The sequence below is a fragment of the Betta splendens genome, chromosome 1 (assembly GCF_900634795.4).
Source record: "Betta splendens chromosome 1, fBetSpl5.4, whole genome shotgun sequence".
Lineage (NCBI taxonomy): Eukaryota > Metazoa > Chordata > Actinopteri > Anabantiformes > Osphronemidae > Betta > Betta splendens.
In genome coordinates, this window is record NC_040881.3 from 20,859,130 (window position 1) to 20,879,886 (window position 20,757).

General features: G+C 45.3%; 2 non-coding genes and 2 pseudogenes across 2 annotated transcripts; all 4 read left to right on the forward strand.

The window, feature by feature from the left end:
• Nucleotides 1-458: 458 nt before the first annotated feature.
• On the forward strand, nucleotides 459-628 carry LOC114864408 (U2 spliceosomal RNA; annotated as a pseudogene).
• Nucleotides 629-5,446: 4,818 nt separating this feature from the next.
• LOC114864404 (U2 spliceosomal RNA) lies at nucleotides 5,447-5,627 on the forward strand (annotated as a pseudogene).
• Nucleotides 5,628-7,034: 1,407 nt separating this feature from the next.
• On the forward strand, nucleotides 7,035-7,192 carry LOC114850517 (U1 spliceosomal RNA). The gene has a single exon (XR_003784854.2). It is a non-coding gene; the product is annotated as a U1 spliceosomal RNA (small nuclear RNA).
• A 209-nt stretch (nucleotides 7,193-7,401) lies between these two features.
• Nucleotides 7,402-7,514, forward strand: LOC114850514 (U5 spliceosomal RNA). The gene has a single exon (XR_003784851.2). It is a non-coding gene; the product is annotated as a U5 spliceosomal RNA (small nuclear RNA).
• Nucleotides 7,515-20,757: the final 13,243 nt, after the last annotated feature.

The window sequence follows — 20,757 nt, forward strand, 5'->3', positions numbered from 1 at the left end:
CAAAGTCCAAAATATGAATAGATCCTCTGCATCCTCGATGGACAGAGGCTCCAGACACACTGGGCACCAGGAATCCCACACGTCCTGCACGTAGCCGGAGGCAAAAGTCCCCAAGGGGCAGAGTGGTTCTCCCGGAGATTCTTTCCTTTGTGAAAATATTTTGTCCAATGCGCTGAGTGACCAGTTGATTAGCTCCATGTTCAAAAATGTTATTCCAGAATAGCAGATCAGGGTGCTCAGAAAAAGACAAGACAAGGACACTGCAAGCAAAAGCAGAGTGGGAGCAGAGAGAAAACACGTCTGCACTCCTCAAGAGGCGGAAGTAGAAAAAAAAAAGTAGAAAAGTTCTTACTATTTCACTGGAGGGAATATATTGAATTTCCACCGTGTCAGTAAACATGTGACACAGCTACAGCAGCACCAGAGGAGGCTGCCTCTGGCAGCAAAGAGCTTTGCTCATCGCTTCTCGGCCTTTTGGCTACGATCAAGTGTAGTATCATTTTAGTGTTCACCGTTTTTTTTCCAGAGTAGGGTACCAGATTATCTGTAGTTTTTGTTATTTTTCTTACCATGGCGGTTTCAAGTGATGGAAGATTCATGCCCAGGGTTGGTTTACGCCATACTGTTCGTTTTGAATGGAAAGGAGATCAGAAGGATTTGATGCCCTGAGATGTTTTCGGAAGACGAGTGATTAAGGAGCAACTGCAATTGAAGGTAGAAGATGTCTTTTGCCTGCAGTAGAACCAGCAGGCAAGGGCTTATGATGTACTCTGGTGACAACTGAACTTCATCAGTCTACTAACCAGTTGCATAAGTTGGCTAATGAGGGCCCTCTTTCCTTTTTTTCAGTGATTAGTTTGGATAAGCCTAATTTTAGAACGTCACACGTTTAATCCGTATGTGACAGACATTGCTTTAGGTGATTTTTTGGGACGCTATGCAGAGGTGGTGTCAGCAGCACGATATATAAAGGACCCGCTTGGTTTCTGGACAGGACGTCGTCAGTTTCAAGTTTTGCTACATGAGGACAACGAGGGGGTGGATAGCCGTGTTCCAGCTAGGAGCCGACAGGGGCTATTTGTTTTATTCACGACAGCCTCTTTTCCGCAGGCATTGCAAAAAGCATGGCCATGTGGAAGCTGGTTGTCACGCTTTGCATTGCCGTTTTTGTGATAAGGAGGGGCAAAAGCAAGTACTTGCCCATACAGCAAATCATGCCATAGTTGTGTTGACTTGGGTCATTTGTACAGACTGTCCTAGCCGGAAAAAGACTGGAAGCAAGGCAGGTCACAGAGTGGAAACGAGCGTTGAGGAGGAGCGATGTTCGAGATCAGCTTCAGGTGAAGTTATACAGGTGGGAACTGGTGAAGAACAGAAGACCACAGAAGAGAACTGACGACGGATTGCGGATTAAATGATGACAGACCATCCAGCAGTCCGCTTGGTGGGCACACAGCACAAGTGGTGCTTCATGTGTGCTGGAAGGTGGGGATCCCTCAGTCGGAAAGGTCTGCAGGAGAGGCCAAGGAAAGGAGAAGGCACGTAAGAGTCGTCAAGCTGGTAAAGGTGGAGAGGAGGGTGAACAATGTGTCGACAAGAGGTTATTGAAGAAGTCAAAGGGGGAGGTACCTCTCCCCTCAAATTTCACTGATTTAGCCCAGCAGGCCCCAGTGGGAGGATTGCAAGAAAACACGCACGGTTTATCTTCCTCTTTGGGACCTGTTGTGCTGGAGACTTTTGATCTGGATTTTGATCTGTCATCTGACATGTCACCCCTCCCCTCATTGGAGGACAGAGTAGGAGTGGAACGGAGTCAACAACCAGAAGTTTTGTCAGTAACACCTTTCTCATGGGCGGAGCAGATGGAGGAGGGGGATAGCTATGAGACCTGATTTTGGACTGAGATTATTGGCTTTGTTTTTTCTTATATGAGAGTGGGTACCTTTAATGTAAGGGGACTGAGGGATGATTTGAAGCGTGCATCTGTATTTAGTTTTATTAGGGACATGAAGTTAACAGTGTGTTTGATTCAAGAGGTTCATTTGCGGGATGGAAGAGATGTGAAGAATTTTGGGGAGGAATGGGGTGGGGGACGGTCGGTGTGGAGTGTGGGGGGAGTGCACTCATCAGGGGTGGGTATTTTATTTGATAGCAAAGTGCAGATAGAGCGCTCTTTTGTGGTGGTGCAGGGAAGGGTGATGGGTGTTGATTTTAATTGTAGGGGTTTTAGTTTTCGGGTTATGGTGGTATATGGGTCGCAGATACGGTCAGAGAGGTTAGAAATGGTGGAGGCTTTAATCCCCCACTGTGGGACAAACAGGTGTATTATCCTGGGGGGTGATTGGAATGAGGCTATGGGTGATAGTGGAGGGGGGTGGTTGGGTCCGCTTATGGTAATGGGTCTATTTGATGGAGGTCGAGCTGTTCGACCAGCTTTGTTGGGACCCACGTGGCGGAATACCAGGGGGCACTCAGGCCGTCTTGATTATTTACTTTTCTCGCAATCTGTAGTTTTAAGTTCTGGCAAGGTGGTGCCTACATTTTTTTCTGATCATTGTGGGGTGGTATATCAGGTCAGAGTGGGGGACCCAGTGTTTGGGCCGGGTTATTGGAAGCTGAATTGCAGCATATTGCAGGAAGCAAAATTCCGAAAGGATTGCAATGATTTACTGCAGGGGTTACTGGGAGTTCGGGCTGTGTGTGAAAGAGCAGTGGACTGGTGGGAAGTTTTGAAGAAGCGGGTAAAGCATTTCTGTATTGCATATTCAAAGCGCAGAGCTCAGAGGGAAGAGGCTGAAGTCAGGAGGTTGCAAAGACGTCTAGAATGGGAGCAGGTTATGGTTAATTCTGGAAAGGCTATGGATGGGGGAGAGCATGGGCATCTTATGGCTCAGCTGAAAATGGTGTACGACAGCCGGACTAGGGTATCACTGTTAACCAAAAGGCAGGAGTTCCGGGAGTGGAATGAAAAGTGTACAGCACAGTTTTTTGGGTCTGTGCGTGCAGCAAGGGTGCGCCAAGTTTTTAAGGAGGTTCAAGTTGGTGGGCGGGTGGTGTCTGATGCGGGAGGTATGGTGGAAGTGGTTGCGGACTATTATCAAGATTTTTTTGCGGAGCGGGTGGTGGTGACGCAGGGTGCAGGAAGGTTTTTAGATTTGGTCAGGGGACGCGTATCTCTGGTGCAGGCGGCTGTTTTGGGGGCTCCACTCAACTTGGCTGAACTGACAAAAGCACTCATGGGGATGAAGCGCCACAAGGTGCCAGGGCGGGACGGGCTGCCAGTGGAGTTTTATGTTGCTTTTTGGGATATTTTGGGGCCTGCCCTCCTGGAAGTCCTGTCTGAGGGGCTGAGGGAGGGGAGGTGGGGAAGGTCTTTTAAGATGGGTGTCATTACTTTGTTGCACAAAGGGGGAGATAAGTCCCACTTACAAAACTGGAGGCCTTTAACAATGTTGGGAGTTGATTACAAACTCCTTGCTAAGGTTCTAGCCAATCGTCTTGGCGCACTGTTGCCCGGTGTGGTCCATGTAAACCAGACATGTGGGGTAGCAGGTCGTTCAATATATCAGAACCTTCAGTTGATTAGGGATGTCACAGCCTGGGTGGCAGACAGGAATTTGCCACTGATGGTGGTAGGTTTGGACCAGGCAAAAGCTTTTGATCAGGTTCACTGGGGTTTTTTGTTCGGGGTTCTTAAGGGTATGGGCTTTGGTTCGAGTTTCATTGGGTGGTTAAGGTCAATGTATATTGGGGCGAGTAGTGTAGTGGTGGTGAATGGGAATTTAAGTAGAGAGTTCACAGTGCAATCGGGGGTGCGGCAGGGTTGCCCACTATCCCCTCTCCTTTTTGTGTTGTACATGGAGACTGTGGCGGCAGCGGTCAGGGCAGAACCGGGGGTGAGGGGGGCTTTGGTGCCGGGTGGTGGGGGAAGGCGAATAAAGGTCTTACAGTATGCAGATGATACGACACTTTTGTTGACGATGAACAAAGTCTGGTGAAAACTTTAGAGATTTTTAGAGATTTTGGGAGGTTTCGGGTGCCCAGCTGAACGTACACAAAAGTAAAGTGAAGTTTTTTGGGAGCTGGAAAAGCGTAGAGACGCCCCATGTCAGGATCCCTTAAAAGTTTTGGGGGTGCTTTTCGACACGTCTAATAGCGCAACATTAAATTGGACAGGGCGAATTGCACGGGCATCGAAAAAGATGGCCCTGTGGAAATCAAGAAGGTTGACGCTGGTAGGCAAGGTGCTGGTGTTAAAGGTGGATGTGTTATCCTCCTTGCTTTATTTGGCATATGTCTACCCTTTGCCACGGTGTTTGAGGCGGCCCTTGACCCGCCTTGTGTTTGGGTTTCTCTGGGGTGGGCGGTATGAATGGGTAGCAAGAAGGAGAATGCTGGCTGGTTTGGAAGACGGGGGCCGAGATGTGCCAGATTTCCCTTTGAAGTTGGATGCCATTTTTGTTACATCCTTGGTGCAGGGTTTGGTATTGGGGGGTCGCACCCAGTGGTTTGTGGACTCCGATATTATTTTTCTTACTCAGTCAGGGGCTCATTGCTTGGTCCAATGAGGGGCCCCGGTCGGAGCAAAGACCTTGGCATTTCACCCATGCGGCAGAGTGGTTGAGGGCGCATCCGGAGGCACTGGAAAGAGGGCTTTGGAAGGATCATCGGGCTTTGTATAAGGTGGTTAGGGAAAAGGTAACCCTTGAGCCCCTGTTGCGGGTGCCCTCTGCGTGTGGAAAATAGTGCAGATGCCAGGCCTGGATAATGGTCTTAAGGATCTAAATGGCTGTGCCTTCATAACAGCCTTCCAGTTAGGGAAAAAATGTACAGGCACAATCTGTGTAGGTCACCTCAGTGCCCGCGAGTGATATGTACAGAGGCAGAAACGGTGACATGTTATGTGGGATTGGTTTTGCGAGGGTGGTGTGGGCTGGGGCGGAAAGAGTGTTGCGGAAGTTGAATGGGGGGTTGGTTTTTCATGGGCAGTGGTGGAAAGAGGGGAGGGAATTGAGATGGGGACAAAGGATAAGGGTTTGTTATGGTGATGGTGTCTTTATATAAAAAGGGTCTGTGGTTGGCTCGCCAGACGTTGGTAAAAAGGGGGACACAGGGAACTGTGGGGGAAAATGAAAAAGGTGGAGTGGGATGTTGTGGACAGAATGCGAAATGACATAGAAAGGTGGGGGTATCATGCAGCAAAAGAAAAATGGAAAGGGGTCTAGGTTGGATGTAGGATGTAAATGAAGGGAAAGGTGGCAGTACAGGTTTGAATGGTTGCAGGTAGGTGGGGGCGTTTTGTTTTTTTGCTTGATTTGTATAGCAACATAACATTTATTAGGATTTCAGTGTTTTCAAATGTTGTTTGAGTTTCTGTTTTTTTGGTTATTGTGAAGTGTTTTGATGGATTCAGTTGTTCATGATGTGTAGTGTTTAAAGAATGTTAATAAAATTTATCTGTTCTTAAAAAAAAAAATGTTTTTATAAGTTTAATATCTGATATGTCTCCCAGCCAAAGTCCATATATTAAATTGCTTTTTGAAACAGGGAGATGGAGTAGGGGCTTTCTCCGTCCACTCCACGCATCGACCTAGTATTGCATTGCTTCTGGGAACGATGCACTCCACTCAAGCTGTACAATGTTAGGACTCTCTCAGTGTTCCCTAGCTGTACCTGGGTTTCTTATAGCTAAAGCTTGTCCCCAGCATGGTTGGTCACCATAACGTGCCCTTGGACTGTCGGCGATTGCTCTGGAATTGTAGTAGATGTGGGACTTGCGTTTGTGCTGGAAATATATCAATGTGTGATGGCAGAGGCGTGTTTCTGGATGTGGAACAGAAACACTAGGGGAAATGCTGCTTGTCAACCCCTACACAAGCGTTCTGCATGAGTGGTGGCTTAGTGCAGTTCTATAGGCTCATTGAATTTCAGCACCGTCAGTCAACATGATCAGCCCGGGAAGAATCTCCCTGAGTGTTGTCGGAGCAAGGCATACCTACCTGGCAGGGGAGATACTAGTGATGGGTCCAGCAACCCCGATGCGTCGGCGCCTGCATCGAGCTCTTAGAGCGAAACACTGTGTCAGTGCGCTTATCGCGTTGGGAAAGCACGTGACCGATACAGTTCCTGTATCAGTCACTGTCTGACGCGCCAGACTGTGTTTATAAGGAAGCGCATGTGTGGGAATGCATCTGCCGAATGGAATCCATGAGCGTTTGCTGTTCATCGTCAAATTCATCTATAATTCATCTCATATCGGAAAATAAGGTTTCTTTTATGATTTAATTTCATGACAAAGTGAAAGTGTAGTATTAAAATAATTAAATAATTTTAAAAAGTTTTCACTTGATCTATTTGAATTCAGAATAATTTCCAAAGTGACTCTTTACTAATCATATTGTTTTATGCAGGATAAATTTCGTATTTATTTGACAGAACTTTCCTATTTTAACAAAACCACCTCACAGTGTGTTGACCCCAGCAACACTTCTAGACCCCAGATTTAAATCACTCTGGTTCCGCAGTTCCTCCAAGTGCAATGAGGCCGTCAGTAGACTGCAGTCAGAACAGCAGCTGTCTACACCCACTTCAGGCATGTTATTCAGCATTATTTGTTTCTTGTTGTTTGGAAATGGTGTACTAAAATGGCAGTGTGTTGTTTCTAGATAACCTTTGGCAAGATCTCCTCATTGCAGTGGGCAGAGAGCCCAAATTTGTTTAAAAAAAAAGGCATCTTCATTCACAACATGTTCACTTAGATTTTAACGTTATGATACATGTCCACTTTATCGACTGTATCTAAAAATATAAATTTTAAATGTAAATGAAGATATGAAATAATACTATATAGCATACAATAGCTTAAATTATATTATTGTATATATTAAGTCACAAAAGCAGTGTCAGCTTAGTCTGTCAACTAGGTTGCCTGTAGGGAGTTTTAATGTCCAGCAGGTGTCAGTATTCAGTGACACAGTATCGACACAGTATCAATACAGTTTTGCAATGTGTCGAAATGTTTCATGACGCCCCATCTACCCATCTCTAGGTGATACCATGATTAAGAAGGTGGTTCACCCAGTGAGGCTCGATCAATGCACTCTGGCTGTCTGACCCCTGCGAATTCCCCAAATGCGAGAATCTCGACTGCATAATTTGTGCTAGTGCGGGACTGCGTTCGCGCTCTCCCCTATTTCCAGTTGAAGGACAATATGCATACATGGCGTTCCTTTCTGACCGTGTGGTTTGGCTGGCACGTGACCTTTGGCACACCTCAGTTCCTGCCTGTTTGGTTGGCAGAGCTTCAGGAAGGGGGAGGGGCCTGGGAAACACTGCAATTCAGAGACACGCGTCCCGTGACGACTGTGGTTTGTACGCTTCAGCTGTGGCGCCGGGCCATCTTGGCTCTGGTTTCTCTTCAAAACGCACAAGTCTTTTGTCTTTTACTAAAGACTGCGGTGATGAGGAATGCTGGCGAGTTGATTTGATTTTTGGCAGGCTCTGCCTGTGGGCCAAAACTGTGCCTTCACAGTTTTGTGAAAACCACACATTCTGCAAACGCTACAGTAAGCCTCCTGTGGCATCGTTTGCTCCAGTAGGCAAGGCAAAGTACCAATGGGCCAAGACAGCACTACAGTCGTAGCACTTCAAAGTGACCACCTTTTTTACCGCAGTACGTGCGCGTCGCCAGCGCACTAGCGCTTTGCTCGCTAGTGTGGGCTAGTGTTTGTTGTCAATTGCCGAAGCTGCTGATGTTTTTACACAGTTTTCAGGCCAGCCGAGAGACACAGTCACTCCTCCAGCCAATCCAATAGAATAATATAAGTATAATAACATAAAATAGGAATCTATATTTATTCATCAATCTGTGTTATAAATGTATTTTATATGCATATTTTTCCTCGTCTTCTGGTTTGTTGATCATGAGGAAAAAATACAAAACAAACTGGATTCGTTTCGGTTTTTTCCTCTCTTTATACGAGCGACAAACGGAATTCAAGTGTTGTTGTTTTTTCGACACAAGGCACGGAGTTGGATTTAAAGCTGATTTTTCGTTTTGAGAAAAAAGCAGAGAACGAAAAACTAAGTCGTTCTCTCGTTATAGCAGCTTTTAAGGTTAACCAAATGCTTAAAATTTACTCCGACGCGATGCTGTGAGAGGACGCGATGCTGTGAGAGAACGCGAGACTCTGCGAGAACAGCACGAGAAATTCAACAAGGCGGCGCGACACCGGTAGTAAACAACAGCGCGACAAACTATCCGCCAATTTAAATAAATAACTACCTTATTTTACGGAAAATAATCAACCACCCTACCATTCTGGATAACACCGAAGAAAGTTTCGAGTATATCGACGAGTGCTTCGAGCGTCTGGTAATGGGGAAAAAGGAGACGGCTCCCAACAAGCGTTCCCGTCCGTCTGACTCACCTGAGTCACCTGGAGCTAGCTCGGCGGATAAAAACATCACGGACATCCTGGAGTCAATCGAGAAAAAAATATCAAGCTTCGACGCACGTCTGGCGCTAGTGGAACTCCTCCACAAAGAGTTTATGGCCCTCCGCGACTCCCTGGAATTTAGCCAGCAGCAGGTAATTTCTCTCGCCACCGAGAATGAGGCCCTGAAAGGAACGGTGCAGTCCCTGACGGAGAATGTGGCTCAGCTAGCGGCCGAAAATAAAAAAATAAAAGAAGGTATCATCGATCTGCAGGCCCGCAGCATGAGGGACAACCTGGTGTTCTCGGGGATTCCAGAACAGGCAGAGGAAAACACTGAAACCACAATTAAAAACTTCATTAAACAACAGATGAAGATTCCAGCGGAAGTTGTCGACAAGATGGCGTTCCACCGTTCGCATAGACTTGGAGGAAGACGACCGGATGGCCAGCGCCCCCGACCCATCGTTGCCAAGTTTCATGACTTTAAGCAGAAGGAACTGGTTAAGAGGCAGACAGCTGAAGGGAACCGACTACAGCATCAACGACCAGTTCCCCAAGGAGATCCTCGACCGCCGCCGCCGACTGTTCCCCATCCGTAAGAGGTTCATGGCAGAAGGCTGCAGGGCTGTCATCAGCGTCGACAAACTGTACGTCAACGGAGAGCTCTACCGGGACCGGGAAGCAACTCCGTGGCTCTACTAGCAGGTGGTATGTAAAAACAATGGTTTAATGTATAAGGTTTGTTAAAAAAATAATAGATGCAATGCAACTATGTGTTATAACTTTACATCCAGTATTCAAACTCGTTCTCTCGCAGATGTTTCATGTAAATGTTTATTGTCATTCTAATGTCACTCACTCACTCACTTTGCAAAGCGCTCACCATACGTAATCACTCACTTTCCTTTCACTTTAATTTTCCTTCCCTTTACTCTTTTTCCTTCACCTACTTTCACTCCACACTGTCTACATCCTTCTTTTCTCTATTCTTCTTCCACGTAGTCAGCCAGCTATGTAGCCCTCCAGCAGCCACACACAAACATCTACTGCACAGGGGAAACACGTGCACATACATAGATAACACACAACTCAGAATACACAGGTACTTAAGGTTAGCCACACACAAAGTCTGTCACACTACATACACACAAGACTAGTGATCCACAGCAGTCAGGTAAGATATGACACCACTGAAGATTGTCACTTGGAATGTACGTGGAATCAATAAGAAGGAGAAACGATTTAAAATATTTAACCATTTGAAAACCCTACAAGCAGACATTGTTTTACTACAGGAAACTCATATTCCCAAAATTATAAATTACACTCTGGCATCAGCAGAGTTCCCACATGCTTACTTAGCCGGTTACGCCATCCTGATAAATAAAAAGATTAACTTTACGCATAACGATACCATTGTAGATCCAGAAGGGAGATATATAATCATTAATATCTTGATAGGAAACATTGAATATTGCATAGCTAATGTGTATGGCCCTAATGCTGACGACCCCTCTTTCTTTCACAGCTTCTTCACATCACTGTCTGCTCACTCTGGTTCCAAACTTATAGTAGGAGGGGACTTTAATTTAGTATTTAACCCAGAGTTGGACAGGCTAAGCAAAGCTGTGAGCAACAGGAACTGGCAATCAGTACAGACCTTAAAACAGTACATGGATGACTTTGGTCTCTGTGACACATGGCGTTCTCTTCATCCTACATCCAGGGAATATACCTTTTTCTCACCAGTTCACCACTCTCACTCCCGTATAGATTATATTTTAGTAAATAACTCAGTCTTACAAGATGTCTCTGACACCAATATTCACTCTATCACAATCAGTGATCATGCACCAATGTCCATTTCGTTAATTAAGACAGCCACACCATCAACCAGGAATTGGAGGTTTAATACATCATTACTCAATGATCAAGACTTCATCAGTTATGTCAGGAGAGAATGGAAAACCTTTTATAGAAATCAACGATACACCGGAAATCAAATCTCACCCTGTGTTCTTTGGGAGACTGGGAAGGCAGTTATGCGCGGTAGAATTATTTCATATTCATCACACAAGAAAAAAAAGGACATGTTACTTGAATTAGAATTAGAGGAAAAAATAAAATCTCTAGAGATTAAATATGCAGCCTCTCCAACCAATGATGTCCTAGAAGACCTAAAGAATCTAAAGCTGAAATTAAATAATATAATTGATTGCAAAACTCAGTTTCAGATAGACCAATTACGCTGGGAGAACTTTGACCATGCTAATAAATGTGGTAAATTTCTAGCTAACCAATTAAAAAATAATAAAGAGAAACAAATCATCCATTCAATAACTAATAAGGAAGGCAACATTACTCGTGATCCCCATGAAATAAATGATACCTTTAAAAACTTTTACCAAGAGTTATATACGTCCTAAATAGATCCACCCACCTCAGCCATAGAGGCGTTTCTGAATAAACTAGAACTGCCAAAGCTAAATGAAGAACAATCTACAACTCTAGACTCATTGTTATCTTTGGCAGAACTACATGAAGCTCTGCAGGAGATGCCCAATAAAAAAGCTCCAGGACCAGATGGATTCCCAACTGAATTTTATAAAGAGTTCTGGTCCATGCTGGCACCCAGCTTTTACAAATTGTTAGCTGAAATTAAACAACAACATTCATTACCCACAAATATGAATTCTGCCTTCATAAGCCTGCTCCAAAAACCAGGGAAAGACCCTACACTCCCATCGAGTTATAGACCAATTTCACTAATAAATGTAGATCTAAAAATAGTGTGTAAAGCACTTGCTAGAAGATTAGAAAAAATCACTCCATATATAATTCACTCTGATCAAACAGGCTTCATTAAAGGTAGACAGTCAACAAACAATATGAACAGACTAATTAATTTAATTGATTATGTCACCATCCATAAACTAGAGACAGCCATCGTCTCCTTAGATGCAGAAAAAGCTTTCGATAGAGTAAACTGGAAGTTTCTTTTAGCCACTCTGCACAAATTCGGCATTGGGGAAACATTCATAGACTGGATCCAAATATTATACAACTCAGCAAACGCTGCAGTCAGAACAAACAACCAGATCTGCAGATTTAATCTGCATAGAGGGACAAGACAGGGCTGCCCACTGTCCCCATCACTATTTGCAATATTTATTGAACCTCTAGCCGCAGCAATAAGACAGCATGAAGGAATTACTGGAATATCGACCAAATCAGTAAATCATAAAATAAGTTTATATGCTAAAGATGTGTTACTGTTTCTCCTTGAGCCACAGACGTCTCTTCCTACAACTATCAGCCTCATAGATGAATTCTCAGGACTTTCAGAGTACTCTATTAACTGGACCAAATCTATAGTGCTACCACTTAACCTTAAGGTGACTAACATCTCCTCTACCACACTCCATTCAGGAAACATTAAATACTTGGGCATTGAATTGTCGTCTAGGCTATCAGAGCTTATTGATCTAAACTACAATCCATTATTAAAACAAATAGAAGCCAACCTCAAAAGATGGCAGTCCTTACCCATTTCACTTATGGGAAGAATTGCCACCATAAAAATGATGATCCTGCCAAAAATTAATTACATATTTTCAATGATTCCAACTCAGCCAGCCCAGGCGTGGTTTAAGACATTAGACTCCTACATCTCACAGTTTTTGTGGAAAACCAAGCCAATCAAACATCAAAAATCAAACATCATAGTTGTTACCAGAACATTAGCATAAAAGCATCTCTGCAAGCCTGGTGGGAGTTTCTTAAAATTAATGGGTCTTCGCTTACTCTTTGCCAAAACACACCTCTCTGGAACAATCCAGACATCATACAAAACAAAAAGGCAATACACTTTCCAACTTGGCATATCAAAGGGATAACACATCTGAAACATGTTTTCACAAGAGACAAGTTTACCTCTTTTGAAGAACTAGTGTCTCACTATGAAATCACTAATGCCAATTTCTTAGAATACCAACAACTAAAGTCAATACTTAATGCAAAAAGTAAGAATACTGCCATCCACATGCAACCACCACCAGTAATAGAGCGATTTATTGATATATCAGGGAAAAGGACAGTATCCAAAATCTATATCTTAATTTCCAATGTAGACCAGACAGTGAGCCTTCCGATCTCTAAATGGGAAGCTGATCTCAATATCACCACTAATTACACGTTCTGGAATAACATATGTTCTAATTTATTCAGAATGACAAAAAATACAAATTTACAACTAATACAATACAAAATTCTTCATAGAACTCACTATACAGGACAAAGGATGTTCCAAATGGGTCTCACAAACTCAAATATTTGCCCTCACTGTACAGATAACACAGCAGATAGATTCCTACATGCATTCTGGTCATGCTCACCTGTGCAGCAATTTTGGCAAAGAGTATGTGAACACCTGTCAACCCAGTTAAGCTCACCAATCCCAGCAGCCCCTGCACTTTGTCTTCTAGGAGATCTAAGTGGGCTTGATCTAGAGACAAACTCATCACACACACTTCTTTCTGCCCTCTGTGTCGCAAAGAAAATCATCCTCATGAACTGGAAAACTAAAAAAAATTAAGCATTACTCAATACCTGAACAGCTTGTTAGATTATACCACCTTAGACACATTGTCTGCTTCATCAAATCAATGACCAAAACTATACTCTGATTGATTCCATTTCCAGGTAAGGATGCGTGGGGCTCGGGTGCTGCGTCATGTCTGGCACAGTGGTGGGGGGGTGACTAGTGGTTGGTGGTGCCTGCCTGCCTAAGGAACCGGGACAACGGGTTGGTGGACTCTGGGCTGGCCGCATGGGTCCCCTACGGCGGGGGTGTGGTGGCTGCTGGGACCGGCGGCCCTGTGCCGGGGTGGGACCATTTTGAGGGTTTGCGTGTGCCTGTCTCCGGGGAGCCGGAGGCGGGCCTCCCTGCCGGTGTGCGGGGGCGGACCTGGGGGTGGAGACCTGGGTAACCTGCGTCCGGGGGACTCCCTCTGGGGGTGCCTGCCTGTGCCCGGAGGGGTGTCTCTCCCCTGGGGCGCTGCCCCTGCTCGGGTGGGGCGCTGCCTGCCCTAGCGGTCCGACGCCCTCTGGTAACTGCTCGGGCCTGTTGCAGGGGGGGTTGGCGGACTACTCAGGCTAGAACCTTCATTGGGCCCTGGGCGGAGGCTGGCCCTCAATGCACAACCGCAGAGTATGTGTGTGGGTTTGAGTGTCACACTACACGGGGCGAGCATGGGCATACTTGAGCGAGAGAATGGGTAAGTGTGAAAGAAGGGTGAGGATGGCTCTGGCTGTGCTGCGTGTGGCGCCTGGGCAGTAGTACTGCGGTCACTGGGTCTCGGCTGTCCCTTCCTGGCTGGGGGTTGTGGGGGTGGTGGGATAGGTAGCAGAGCCAGTCGGGAACCTGGCTCTGCGGACCCTGGTGCTCTGCTTCCCAACTACATTTCTCCGCATTCATCCACTTATGTCTGCAAGGGGCGTCCTGCTGATGGAGGGACCGGGGCTACTGGGAAGTGGTTCCGTCCCTTCCAAGTGGGATGCTCTGCAGTTTTAATTGCATTAGTCATACACACTTGTCCAGGAATCTGGGGGCTCCTTCCGGGGGGGCCAGTAGACTTCCCATTGATGGCTCTGTCTGCTGGACCCCCCGGAGAATTGGGTATCTCCCAAAGTTCCTCATACTTAGCTACATACACATACATTTAGGGCCGGGGGTGGGCTCTTTCACTGGGGCCTGGGGCTGAGGCCAGTTGTGGCCTCGGCCACTGGCCCTGATGGAGAGATCACCACCCAGTTTTAACTGCAAAAAGACATTTAGGGCGAGGGGGGGCACTGTCCGGGGGACACACCGTCAGCCAGCGGTTGTGCTCCTGGAGGTGTCACCCACCTTCAGTGCACTTTAGTTCCACACACTCACGTCCCAGCTGGGTTGCAGGGTTCTGGGGGACCTTTTTCTGCTGCCCTCTGCCTCCCCCGGGTTGGGGGGGTTGGTCGGGGCTCGGGAGGAGCTGCGGTCCCTGCCTGGGGCCACATGGACGGCAGGCCGGAGACCTACCCTCCCCACGAATGTGATCAAGCGAATGGTGTGGGTGCGAGAATGTATCTGAGAGCGCATTGGTTCACGTATGATGGACTAGTTTGTTGTGAGAAAGTCTATGGTGTGTGTGTGTGTGTTGACGTGATGATGTGTGTTGCACATGTGGGTGGGTGTATGCGTCTGTGTTTGTGTGAGTTGGTATGCGTGTGGTGCGGTTGAAGTGTGGGGGGTCCGGTTTTTCGCCCGGGGTACGAAGATCGTCTGCCTGGGTGGTCTTTTTTCTGCTGACCGCACCAATTGCGGGCCTTGTGCTGCAGGCCACTGTAGCGCCAGGGGATGAGGTCGGGCCGATGGGGTAGGCCCCGCTCCGCCCATGTGGGGGTGGTGGACTGGGGGCGGGCCCCACTCTGGGCGCGGGGGCATCTTCTGGCGGGCTCCCTACGGACCGTGGGTCCTCGGGCTCTACTCTTTCAGGCCGACCCTCCCGCCGGGGGGAGTGTTTGCCCCTGGTTCTCATGGGGCGGACAGCGTTGACCCCCGGTGGCCCACTCTGGCCTCGGGTGCTGTCTCTGTGGCTGCTGCAGCTCTGCCTGGGGGGCTCTGTGTGGGCGGCTTGGGTCGCAACACCTGCCCTCCTGGAACTGAAGGTGTGTGGGCTCTCTGGCTGCTGGGATTCCTTCCTCTGCTTGCTGGATGGGCGTAGTGGCGGAGCCCCTCACATCACCCTGGCTTCCACAAGTGGCATTGTTCATGCACCAACGTCTGCCTCACCCTTTGGGTGAATAATGTTAAGCTACAGCCTTACTAACCTTGTAGTGGGACACTTTCCAAATCCAACTGTAAGTATTATTGATACTTATCACTACCAATATGAATAATGTGTGAATATGGAATTTGTGGTGTTGTATGTCATGACTTTTATTAAGTAGTATGGGATATGTATAATAATGCACATATGTATGTATATTGTATGTATATGTTTGAATTAGTATGTGCACATACCTTAGCACTATTATTGGTATTAGTATTAATCTCCAAGGTAAACCACAGTACAAAAATTGTTTAGTTATGAATGTGTTAGCCTAAGGTACATCCATGCTTCTTTTTTTTTTTTTTTTTTTATTTATTTATTTTTTTTGCTCCGATTGTTTACTTAACAGATTTGCTTGGTTTCAGCAGCTGGTTGCACCCCTTAACCCCCCCCCCCCCACCCACACACACACACACCCTCCCGCATACACACCCTAAAGCAGAAACCTAACCTGTCCACCAACACAGCAACATCACACACATTTTGGATTAGCTAAATAAACCATTAAACCATAAATCAGGAAGAGTATATATATATTCTATATATACTCTTCTTGTTAAAGCAAAGCTGTCCATCACAATGTGGCATTCAGCGTAATACATGCTGCTTGCTAAACTGCTGGACAGAACAAAAAAAAAAAAAAAAAAAAAAAAAAAATTTACTCCGACCGCAATGACCTATAGTTTGCTCTGACTCTGAATGAAAAGCCCGAATGACAGATGATGTGTCCAGGTAGAGCTTAACCAGAAATGTATGCATGTGATAATGCAGGCAACGAGAGAATCGGGGAAGTGGCGTCACCGTCTGAAGCAGACAGTGATGTGATGTTCCAACGATGGTGCTCATAGGCAGATGACTTGGATCAAGTTGTCAATGCGCGCTAGTGTTTGTTGTCAAATGCTGATCTCGCTGCTGCCTTTATACAGTATGTCCTCATGTGTTGTTGTGGAAATCTTCTTATAAAGAAATCAACCGGAGATCATCAGTGTGATAAACCATCTCAAAGTTTACTCTCATGTCGACACGGAGTGGAACACAATCACAATACCTCTAAAGGCACATCTTACTACAGCATGTACAAAGTATCCACTGAAGGACTGAGGACACAAGACCTGTATTTATACCCTGTTACAGAGGCAGCCGGTAAAAGTGTCTACCCCCACCGTGTTTGGGTTTCAAATCTGCCGCGTCAGTGCCGGGTTTGTACTGCGGGAGGAGTGTGTTACGTCCTTCTGGCCTGTAGGTGGCGATTGACTCCCACTTTTGGTCCTGAAACATCGTAGTTGCTTACGTCATATAGCCTCTTGTAGAACAACCAATGATCAGGTCTTGGGTGGCCCAGTGGTTAACGTGCATGGCCACAACGTCTTTTTTGTCCGGGGTTCGAGTCTGAGTGGAAGCAGTTTTTTTATTTTAATTATTGGAAAAACAGCGTCTCATCATCATCATGTGATCACGAGATGACAACGTTGTATTACTTAGTGCATGAATCGCCAAGACCATGAACCGCTGGTCGCGTTATAGTATGAAGTTATGAACGTAAGTAAATTATGGCAAATTATGGCAGTTTAAAACCGAAAATAGGAAGCTGAACGGTGCGCCCTCCCGCGTGCAGCGTTCGATTTATGGCAGACAAGCTACTGTAACCCTGATTTCTTGCTGTTGGTACGGGCAATTTTCTTTACGTGGAATGCTTCTTTAATGCACCACACGGCAAGACAGTACGGCACATGTACACTTTTTTCTTTACGCCGCTCTTATCCAACGCGCGTCACCTTTTCCCTGTCCCCCGTCAACAAGGACAGGTAGGAACTAATGTTGATGACAAATAAAATCACAGTAGCTGAAATGTCACGTTTCCCAAACATAAAATAAAAAAAAATAAAAAGGAATACTAACTAAGGTTACACTACTACAATTTAAAAAAGTGAATAAGGATGATCTAGACCAGAGGTCTGCCACCGGTAACACCCACGTTTTAAATGAAAAAAACAAACACTGGGAGCCGCGGAGGGCGGCAATATTATATTATTTGAGAACATTCAACATTTGTTTTTAATCCAAAGAAGACATAAAAGTCGGGGCTCAGAGACCTAACCGATGCTAAAACATTGTCAAGGCATCGACAAGGACAGCTAACTCGCTTTTCCCTGCTTCAAACAGCTGTTTTAACTGAGAGCAACCCGTGCGGCATCACCGGTCAATCTGGAAACGTATTAATTTTTTTTTTGTAAATAAAAATAATGTTTGCCCTGTTCAAACCTGCATGGGGAATTCTGAAAGCGGCTGAGCAACTTCGTAGGAACACATTTCATATGGTACAGGTGAAAGGGAGACTAACAACACAACGCAGCCGAGGCTGTAGCAGCAGAGAAACGCAGATCTTTGTCCTGCGTGTTGATGAGCGTTTCCCATCCCCCAGTGTCACCGCTCTGGGACGTGGATGGCCACGCCCACTTTCATTCACCAGACGGACATGAAAGAGGAAATAACGAAATAAACAGCTGGTTAACTTTGTGGGAACATGGCTGTAGCTCTACAATGACTTTATGTGTTACAGGTGAAAGGAATAATAACGAAATAAACAGCTGGTTAACTTCGTAGGAACACCTTGTAGAAGGAACTGGTATATTTAGAAAACGCAGTAGTCCTAGTGTTAAGGTGTGTGAACTGGGGAGGAGACGGCAGCAGCGACTGAAGAGCGACTGAATAGAGTTGATGTCTTCCCCGCTGACAGGCGCATTCATTTGATAATGCACGTACCTTGGCTGACAGTTCAGTCAAAAACCATACTGAATCTTTATTAAACCGTCCCTGAATAACAAATATGAACTGCAGTTTCTTCCTTGATTATCCATGATTATTATGAAAGAAGCGCAAATCTTCGCCAGTCCAAATTGTGCAATTAATACTGTGTTTACAATAAAGGTAATACATAATAATATTAGTATTTTCATTTTAAAAAGCACTGCATATTTTAAACGAATGTAGAAGTGCTACAAATAACTTAGACCAGAAAGCTACGATAAATACATACGTTTTTTTTGCAGAGTAAACATGTAGAACAAACTACTTGCTGCATTAATGAGTCTTAGACCTGCAGCTGATCACGTCGCCTGATGCTACCCAGTCTCCTACGGTGCTTTGTCCCGGAGCTGAGGTATTTCTCACCTGCTGATCGAGTAGTAGCAACACATTAGCATGTCTATGCGCCTCTACGAAGGAGGGGGAGGGGTGTGTAGATTTCCTTTGCGACTGTGAGCAAACATGAGACAAGCAAAAGCTTGGTCAAACTCAGATCCAAGTCATCTGAGTACGAAACACATCACATATCATTCGATCTCGTGTTTCATTCAAGCGGCAGTCGGGAGCTCTCTGCTACGACTGCTGCCCCGCGACCCGTCCACGGATGAGCTTCCATTAAAAATTAAAAGCAGAGGTTTTTTGTTTTTCGTTTTTCTCTAAACGAAAAAAACAGCTTAAAATTCAAGTCCGTGTGTTTTTGTTAAAAAATATTTTTGTTCAGTTTATTGGTTTGTAATGCGGTGCTTTTATTCAGGATAGATAGACGGATGGGAAATCAAAGTTTTGAAACGTACACGGGCCGAATAAGTCACATCAGCCACTCATTCAGTTACAATGACACGCACAGTCAAAACAAATTCTCGCTACATCTAGTGCACCACTGCCCCGTTCCTCTCGTAGCCTGCATTTGCACATCCATACATTAGTGTATTGGTCACTCTCTGTCTGGACACATGACTCCGAAACACGTCACGTGTTTGTGTAAGAGGTTGATGTCTCCACCAAATTATAAGCAGAGGTAACGAGAGAACGACTTTTTGTTTTCCGTTTGTCTCTAAACAATAAAACATATTAACTCCAATTCCGTGTCTTTTTGTAAAAAACAAATATTTTTGCCCGTTTTATTGGTTTGCAAGGCGGTGCTTTGATTAAAATCCGTTTGCCGCTCATCGAAAGAGAAACGAAAACGCCGGTGAAAGTGGCTGGATGGACGGATGGGAAATGAAAATGTTGAAACGTACACGGGTCGAATAAGTCTCTCAGCCTCAGTTACAATGACACGCACAGTCAAAACAAGTCAAACTGCAGTTCTGCAGACACAGAGTAAACGCGTAGAAACAAACATGTTGCTGTAATGCGTCGCTGTGGATCTGCTGATTTCTGGCGTCCTGTCAAAATTACGACCGACAACTGCTGTAAAACAAATTCCTATGATTATTACGGTTATTTACGTAAAATCTACGACTATTGGAAAACATTCATTAACAAGTTGTGGAAGTTTAAAACCTAAATAAGCGGCTGTAGTCGCAGATGGACTGCGCTCTACGTCTTTACTTGGCCATGCGCATTCAAATTATATTAAATAAACCGCGACGCATAATCATGGTATTATGTGAAGCCAATATGTTGTATCAGATGTTAGAGCGGTGGGTGTGTACATATTTTTAAGAGACGCCTTCTATTTAAAGACACGAAAAAGCTGAGGAGAATGCAAACAAGAATGTGTTGCTGCTGTGGCGCTGCCTGTTTTAAACCACACAGAACAATTAACTTCGCAGTGAACAGAAAATAACTAAGCCATCAACAAGTTGTTGCCCTTCACACTCCCCAATGTTTTAGCACACAACAGATACTTAATAGTAAAGACTTAATAGTAAAATAGGTCTGGTGTAATATATGTGTGTTACAGGTAGAAATGAACAGTCGGACCTCAGTTACGCTGTAGTGCTTTGGAGGCTTCTAATCAACGCTGCGCCACCTGGTGGTGAAAACGAGACTAGCGTCCTGATTTTTTCCAGCCGGCTGCAGGATTAAAAATCTTTAGTCAGCGACGCACTCGCTGCACCGTGGCGACGCGGCAGTACTGCAGTAAAAACCCTAGTCACTTTGAACCGCTGCCACTGTACAAACCCCCACATGAGCTGTTGACTGGTCTTTGATATACATGAGTGCAGTAAACCCCCCTTTACTTCCTTCAACAATGTTCCCGTGGTCACTACTGTGAAACCCCCACCATTTGATAACCAAATGCTTGATGACCCCCAGGAACAACCCTCAGCCAGGGGCACAGCATCTCATTACAAACACAACATTTCCCACAGTGTAAGTACTGTGTTGGGTCTGTGTACGTTCTACGTTTGATTTCCCCCTCCAGAATAAATCAAGCCGTTTTCTAAGTAAATTGTCCAGAAAATAAAATACAAAGAACATCCGCTTCCTTATTTCTCTTGATATAAGCGAAAAACGGAATTTAATCACAGCACCGTGTTAAAACCAAATAAACAAGCTGAAAACAGTGTTTTGAAAACTAGACCTGAATTTAGATTTAAAGCCGGTTCCCGTTTTCTCGTTTTGTGGAAAAAAAGATTTTATTCTGGGGGACAAATAAAACAGTTGGAACATACACGGACCGTTTTCCGTTTCTCGAT